Genomic DNA, 7760 nt, shown 5'->3' on the forward strand with positions numbered 1-7760 from the left:
AAACGTCGCACTCGGGGACTTAGCTGCGATCCAGAATCACCTAAGTACAAACTTTCTCCGAGTGTGCACTAAACGTCGCACTCGGGGACTTAGCTGCGATCCAGAATCGCCTAAGTACAAACTTTCTCCGAGTGTGCACTAAACGTCGCACTCGGGGACTTAGCTGCGATCAAGAATCGCCTAAGTACAAACTTTCTCCGAGTGTGCACTACACGTCGCACTCGGGGACTTAGCTGCGATCAAGAATCGCCTAAGTACAAACTTTCTTCGAGTGTGCACTAAACATCACACTCAGGGACTTAGCTGCGATCCAGAATCGCCTAAGTACAAACTTTCTCCGAGTGTGCACTAAACGTCGCACTCGGGGACTTAGCTGCGATCAAGAATCGCCTAAGTACAAACTTTCTCTGAGTGTGCACTACACGCCGCACTCGGGGACTTAGCTGCGATCAAGAATCGCCTAAGTACAAACTTTCTCCGAGTGTGCACTACACGTCGCACTCGGGGACTTAGCTGCGATTAAGAATCGCCTAAGTACAAACTTTCTATGAGTGCGCACTAAACATCGCACTCGGGGACTTAGCTGCGATCCAGAATCGCCTAAGTAAAAAAGATTCCTTCGAGTGTATCATCCAGATCCACTCGGAGGCTTAGCAGACCCTCATCGAGGCTCATGTGGATGTCAAGACAACTGACAACTACATGAGTATCAACTCGCTCCGAGTGCGCACGAGATGCCGCACTCGGGGACTTAGCTGGGATCCAGAATCGCCTAAGTAAAAAAGCTTCCTTCGAGTGTATCCTCGAGATCCACTCGGAGGCTTAGCAGACCCTCATCGAGACTCATGTGGATGTCAAGACAACTGACAACTACATGAGTATCAACTCGCTACGAGTACGCACGACATGCCGCACTCGGAGACTTAGCTGCGAACCAGAATCACCTAAGTAAAAAGACTCCCTTCGAGTGTATCCTACAGATCCACTCGGAGGCTTAGCAGACCCTCATTGACGCTCATGCAGATGTCAAGACAACTGACAACTACATGCTCCGCATGTTTGCCACTGGCTTCACCAAGAAACGCCAAACAGAAACCACGAGCCAAAATCGTGTCAACAATTTTTTGGCGAAGGAAGAGCAAAATATTCGATTCGAATTCAAAGTTGGTTCAACGATAGTCGATTCGGTGTAGATCAAGCTTATCCACACCGAACCACGAATGTGACGGCCAACAGCACTGGCCAAAGTTTGATACAAATACCACTCGGCATACCGAGGTCAAGTTTTTCAAGCATCGTCAGGACTGGCACTGGGACTGGCTGGCTCCACGAAAGTGTCGAGGTCGATCCCGTCTGCGATGCGAGTGGCGCTCTCAAGGAAGGTCTCCATGAAATCTTCGAATCGAAGCTTCTTCGTGTTGGCGACCTGCAACGCCTTCAGCTTCTCTTCGCGAGCTTCCTTGTAGTGCACTCGGACCAGCGACAGCGCCACGTCCGCACCGCAGCGAGCAGCGGACTTCTTCCACGCCTGCACTCGGTTCGGGACGTCCTCCAGCCGAGTCATCAACCCTTCTATCTCCCGCCGGGACTCGTCTTCGGGCCACAGCTCCTTGTCGATTCGGCCGACGACCTCTCTTAGGCGACCGATGAAAGGTCCCACTTTGCCAAGGCGAATGTGCGCTCGGAGCATGTCTCGATTGGCTTCGTCGTCAGGTGGAACGTTCGGAATAACCGACTGCTCAACATCAGCTACTTCAGCCTCAGCGTCCATACAAAAATCTGCAAAGACAAGACGAGCAGAAAGTAAGCGCAGAATGAAACACAAAGTCAACAAGCACTCGGAATAAACTTACCACCGAGCAGCGCAATCATCTTCCTAGCCCAGTCACTGACGTACTTCTCCTGTGATATGCAACGACTGTTCATCACCTTCATCTGCCCCATCAGCTCAGTTCTTTGTTTGCCCATTTTCTCAATTTCGGCCACCAATGCCTTGTTTGCCTCACGAGACTCCTCCAAGGACTTCTCTCGTTCAGCAAGAGCACCCTTCACGCCAGCTAAGTCATCCACAGCTGCCTCTAGTTCCGCAGCAAGCTGAATCTTTTCAACTTTCAGAGCATTGTACGCTGATCCCATCTCGCAAGTCTTCTGCAAATCAGCGCGAAGAGAAGATTAGACACATTCAACAAGGAAAACAATAACAGCCCAAAGTTCTTCAGACCCCTGCCGACGCAAGAAGTCGATAGTGGTCTCGGGGACTACACCTAGTGGGTTCACTAAGAGTGACCCCACTGGCATGAAGCTTGAACAGGTCCGCCCTATTGAGCTGCATAACAAAAACAAGCCTACGAGGCTACTACTACCCAACCTGAGTAAAATTACTCTCGGGGACTACTTACAAAAGGTGCACTCCGAGTGCTCCCTCCGGTACCATTCGGACAGATCAGTTTTGATTCGATCAAGTTAAAGAAAATGTATATAAAGACAATTGCCGGTGCAAGCACTCGACAGAAGTCTTGGGGACTACACCCACTCGGTTCACTCCGAGTGAACCCACTGCAAGATAATCCTACTGTATCCGAGTATATCGCTTAAACACCCAGTGGGTTACAAGACGAAAGCAAATACTTACTAGCGCACTTACTCGGATATCGTCCCGGAGTTCCAAGCTTCGCTTGTACAAAGATGCGATGGAGTCGTACGCACTCTTGGAATCACCCGCCATCAACTCCACCTGCACCATGGCCTCCTTGGCAGCTCCCACTTGATCTTCCGGGAGGCGTTGGACATCGTACTCGATGGTCGACGGACCTGGCGCGACAAGAGACTCCCTCGGCATCCCAAGTCCTGCTCCAGCCGGTTCAGCCGCGATGAGCACCGTTTCAGTCGACGGCATCGTCTCGGTCGGCGGCGCGTCCATGGCGGGAGCGGTACCAGATGGAACAACCTCAAGGGCAGGCACCGAAGCTTGCTCGGACCTCTTCTGGTCGTCCTCCTCCAGATGAATCACCTCTGAATGAAGCCCGACTGAACGACGTGAGACCACAGAAAAAAGGGCAAGATCAAAGACAGAATTCGTGAAACAATAATGTAAGCTCTCGGAGTCGTCACGACGTACCTTGCTGGGATGTGGCAACGTTATCCGTATCCATGGGATCGTCTTCCTGGCATGGCGGAGAAGTGGCGGAGGTAGCAGCTCTGTCGAGTAAAATCCACTCGACCAATTAGCATGAGTTCAATCAAATACTGAAAGAAGATAGGAGAACAAAACACTTACGCTGAGGCAACGGGAACGGCGATTCTCATCCGAGGCAAAGCCTTCCGAGGCTTGGATCCACTCGGTTTGACTACCTTGGAAGGTTGGCCCACGGGCTCGGCAGCAGCGTCCCTCGTCCTCTTTGTGCTCCGAGCACTCGGAACCACGGGAGTTGTTGGCAAGGCGCTCGGAACCACGGGAGGAGCTGGCGGGGCACTCGGGGCTGCTGGAGGAGCCGACGGAGTCACGGGTTCGTGACGCCGCTTAGTTCGAGGCTCTGGTGGTGGGGGTGGCGAGCTTTGCTCCCCATCTTCCCCCTCCTCCTTTTCGGACTCCTCCTCCGTTTCCCCACTGTCGGAGACGTACTCGGCGCTCTCCACGCTGCCCTCCTGGCTGCCTTCCTCTTCCTCAGCCGGATTCCCGTTCGAGACGGGAGAATACCAGTTGGTCCACGCCTGCACAAGATACAGTTGACAACATCAGACGTCAGACAGTGATGCAAGAAAAAGCGGCAAATCTAAGGGAATTGTAAGCACTCGGCAAGATATGCTCATCTCATTTGGAGGAGGGTTGTCAGCGCGGAAGGGCTTCACTCGTCGGGCTCCTCTGGGGTTATCGCAGGCGCCTGTGATGCTGCGAACCCACGCCGTCACAACCTCCCCGGTCACGCATTCGGGGTGAGTCCGAGTGGAGTCCTCAGGCCCTGTGTAGTGCCACATGGCGCGGTGTCGGGCTTGCAAAGGCTGGATGCGCCGACCCAGAAAAATCTCCAGCATATCCGTGTCGGTGACTCCCTTGCGGACGACATCTATCAGCGCTTCGACCAGAGGCTGAATCTGGATCTTCTCCATCTTCGTGAGCGCAAGCTGCCTGGGCGGAGCCGGTCGGTCTAGGCTAAAAGCTGGCAGTCCAGTCGCTGCATTCGGGCAAGCAACATCCTGGCAATAGAACCAAGTCGACTGCCAGTTCCTAACGGACTCGGACAACTGGACAGCGGGATAGCTACTCTTCATTTTCTTTTGGAAGCCTAAGCCCCCGCAGAGCTGGAGGAGATGGGTTTTATCATCCGACTGGCTAAGTCTTTTGACGGTTTGGGATCTAGCGGAGAAGATGTACTTAAAGAGCCCCCAATGGGGAGGACAACCGATAAAGCACTCGCAAAGCACGACGAAGGCAGAAAGATGAGCTATTGCGTTGGGAGGAAAATGGTGGAGTTGTGCCCCGAAGTGGTTCATGATACCTCTGAAGAAGGGGTGAGGAGGCAGAGAGAAGCCTCGGTACACGTGACTGAGCAGCAAGACGCGCTCCCCCTCTTGGGGCGCCGGCTCCGTCTCGCCCTTTGCCGGCAGCCTCCACGACTTGTTTTCGATCAAACCTTGCTCCACCAGCTCCAGCAGGTCATCCTTCGTCACCGTGGAGGGGAGGAAATCCCCCTGGATCCAACCCGACGGCAGAGCACGCTGTCGCCGCTGAGCAGGAGCCGCCGCCTTCTTCTTCTTCTTCTGCGACTCGAGCTTGCTCGTCTGCCCCTTCGTCATGGTGGAGGCTGTAGATCCGCAGGGGAGGAGAGGAAGGAGGAGGCGTGGAGTGCGCAGGGAGCTACGGGAGAAGCGGGGCGAGTGCGAGTTATCAGGCGAGCGCAACGAGAAACCCTCACTGGGAGGTTTAAATAAGGTTCCGACTGGGTCACTAGCAGGTGGCCCCGAAATCTTATCCCCCGACCGGCTGCTGCGATATTAGTGGAGGAGATGAAGGCGTGGTAATCGAGGCAGCAGAAACTACTCGATGACGATGTCGTCACCCCCGCTGAGCGCGCGGCAACCGAAATTTGAGGATCCCAGAAAATCCGCCGGCTCCGTCTCGCCCTCCGCCGCTGTCACTTGACCGGTCACGTCAAAAGATTCCGCGGAAGCACTCGGTCTCTGACGGTTCGTTTCACAGACAAATCCACTCGGATCACTGGTCAAGAGGATAAAATGGATCGAGGCAAGCAACGCCAAAGTCGCATCCATACCAGTCGGATCCGTATTCCTAGCATCCTCTCGTCGTTCCAACCCCAATCCATTCGGGGACTAATGATGGGGTTATAGTCCCAGGGTAGGGTCATAGGCCTGCCCTATAGGTCCTACCCAAGGACTACCCTTCATAAGGGACAAGGCCCTTAGTCAGTTCCGACTGAATTAAGGACTTCCCATCATCCAGTCGGTGACGATTCCTCTATCATCCAGTCGGAGATGAGCATTCGGAACGTATAAAACTTACCGACTCGATTCCACTATGTACATTGTAACCCCCCTGGAGGGCAACGGTCATATGTTTTCATGTACCATTATTAGCATTTAAGGCATACGTTACCTGTAACGTAGGCATTTATTCGCCACTACACCACCCCTATGCACCTAACCGTTGTGAAGGGCAGCGCACTCTATATAAGCCGCCCTTTCCCACTGGTGCAGGGGTGAGCATTTCACTGTAATCCATATTCCACTCGACATCAAGCTCCCAAGAGCACTGAGACGTAGGGCTTTTACCTCCACCGTAGAGGGGCCTGAACTCATACAACCTCGCCGTAGCTAAGGCTCTGCCCATCCTTTCGTACCCTACACATCTACTGTCAGACTTATACCCACGACAGTTGTCATTTGTCACTGACCATGAAGATTGGGATCAAGAAATGATTCTTCAATTTTATGCAACCGTCCACATCTCTGGCCATGGAAGAGACCTGAACACATGGAAAATGGACTTCATGATTCGAGATGAACATGTCAAAGCTCCTTCCATGGAATTCTTCACCACCACACCACTTGCCACATCTAGTGACGACTTAGATCCAAGATCTGCAGCTTATGCTGAAGCCACTCGCAACATATTTCAGTCACCTGAGCCAAATATGTCTGCCATGCTCACCCTCATGAAGCCCTTGGCCCGAGATGCTGATCTGCCCACAAGCTTCTTCGTCAATGATCTTCAGTATCTGCCAAGAACTATATACCATATTCTTTTGTTGGGGAACGTCGCATGGGAAACAAAAAATTTCCTACGCGCACGAAGACCTATCATGCTGATGTCCATCTACGAGAAGGGATGAGTGATCTACGTACCCTTGTAGACCGTACAACAGAAGCGTTAGAGAACGCGGTTGATGTAGTGGAACATCCTCACGTCCCTTGATCCGCCCCGCGAACAATCCCACGATCAGTCCCACGATCTAGTACCGAACGGACGGCACCTCCGCGTTCAGCACACGTACAGCTCGACGATGATCTCGGCCTTCTTGATCCAGCAAGAGAGACGGAGAGGTAGAAGAGTTCTCAGGCAGCGTGACGGCGCTCCGGAGGTTGGTGATGATCTTGTCTCAGCAGGGCTCCGCCCGAGCTCCACAGAAACGCGATCTAGAGGAAAAACTATGGAGGTATGTGGTCGTGCAGCCGTGAGAAAATCGTCTCAAATCAGCCCTAATTCCTCCATATATATAGGAGGAGGGAGGGGGGGCCTTGCCTTGGGGTCCAAGGACCCCCAAGGAGTCGGCCGAGCCAAAGGGGGGGAGGACTCCCCCCCCAAACCGAGTTGGACTTGGTTTGGTGGGAGGATCCCCCTTCCTTCCCACCTCCTTCCTTTTTTTTTCTTTCCTCTTGATTTTTCTTCTCTTGGCGCATTGGGCACTTGTGGGCTGTCCCACCAGCCCACTAAGGGCTGGTGTGGCTCCCCCAATGCCTATGGGCTTCCCCGGGGTGGGTTGCCCCCCCGATGAACTCCCGGAACCCATTCGTCATTCCCGGTACATTCCCGGTAACTCCGAAAACCTTCCGGTAATCAAATGAGGTCATCCTATATATCAATCTTAGTTCCTGGACCATTCCGGAAACCCTCGTGACGTCCGTGATCTCATCCGGGACTCCGAACAACATTCGGTAACCAACCATATAACTCAAATACGCATAAAACAACGTCGAACCTTAAGTGTGCAGACCCTGCGGGTTCGAGAACTATGTAGACATGACCCGAGAGACTCCTCGGTCAATATCCAATAGCGGGACCTGGATGCCCATATTGGATCCTACATATTCTACGAAGATCTTATCGTTTGAACCTCAGTGCCAAGGATTCGTATAATCCCGTATGTCATTCCCTTTGTCCTTCGGTATGTTACTTGCCCGAGATTCGATCGTCAGTATCCGCATACCTATTTCAATCTCGTTTACCGGCAAGTCTCTTTACTCGTTCCGTAATACAAGATCCCGCAACTTACACTAAGTTACATTGCTTGCAAGGCTTGTGTGTGATGTTGTATTACGGAGTGGGCCCCGAGATACCTCTCCGTCATACGGAGTGACAAATCCCAGTCTTGATCCATACTAACTCAACTAACACCTTCGGAGATACCTGTAGAGCATCTTTATAGTCACCCAGTTACGTTGCGACGTTTGATACACACAAAGCATTCCTCCGGTGTCAGTGAGTTATATGATCTCATGGTCATAGGAATAAATACTTGACACGC

This window comes from Hordeum vulgare, chromosome 1H (genome assembly GCF_904849725.1).
Source record: "Hordeum vulgare subsp. vulgare chromosome 1H, MorexV3_pseudomolecules_assembly, whole genome shotgun sequence".
NCBI classification, from domain to species: domain Eukaryota; kingdom Viridiplantae; phylum Streptophyta; class Magnoliopsida; order Poales; family Poaceae; genus Hordeum; species Hordeum vulgare.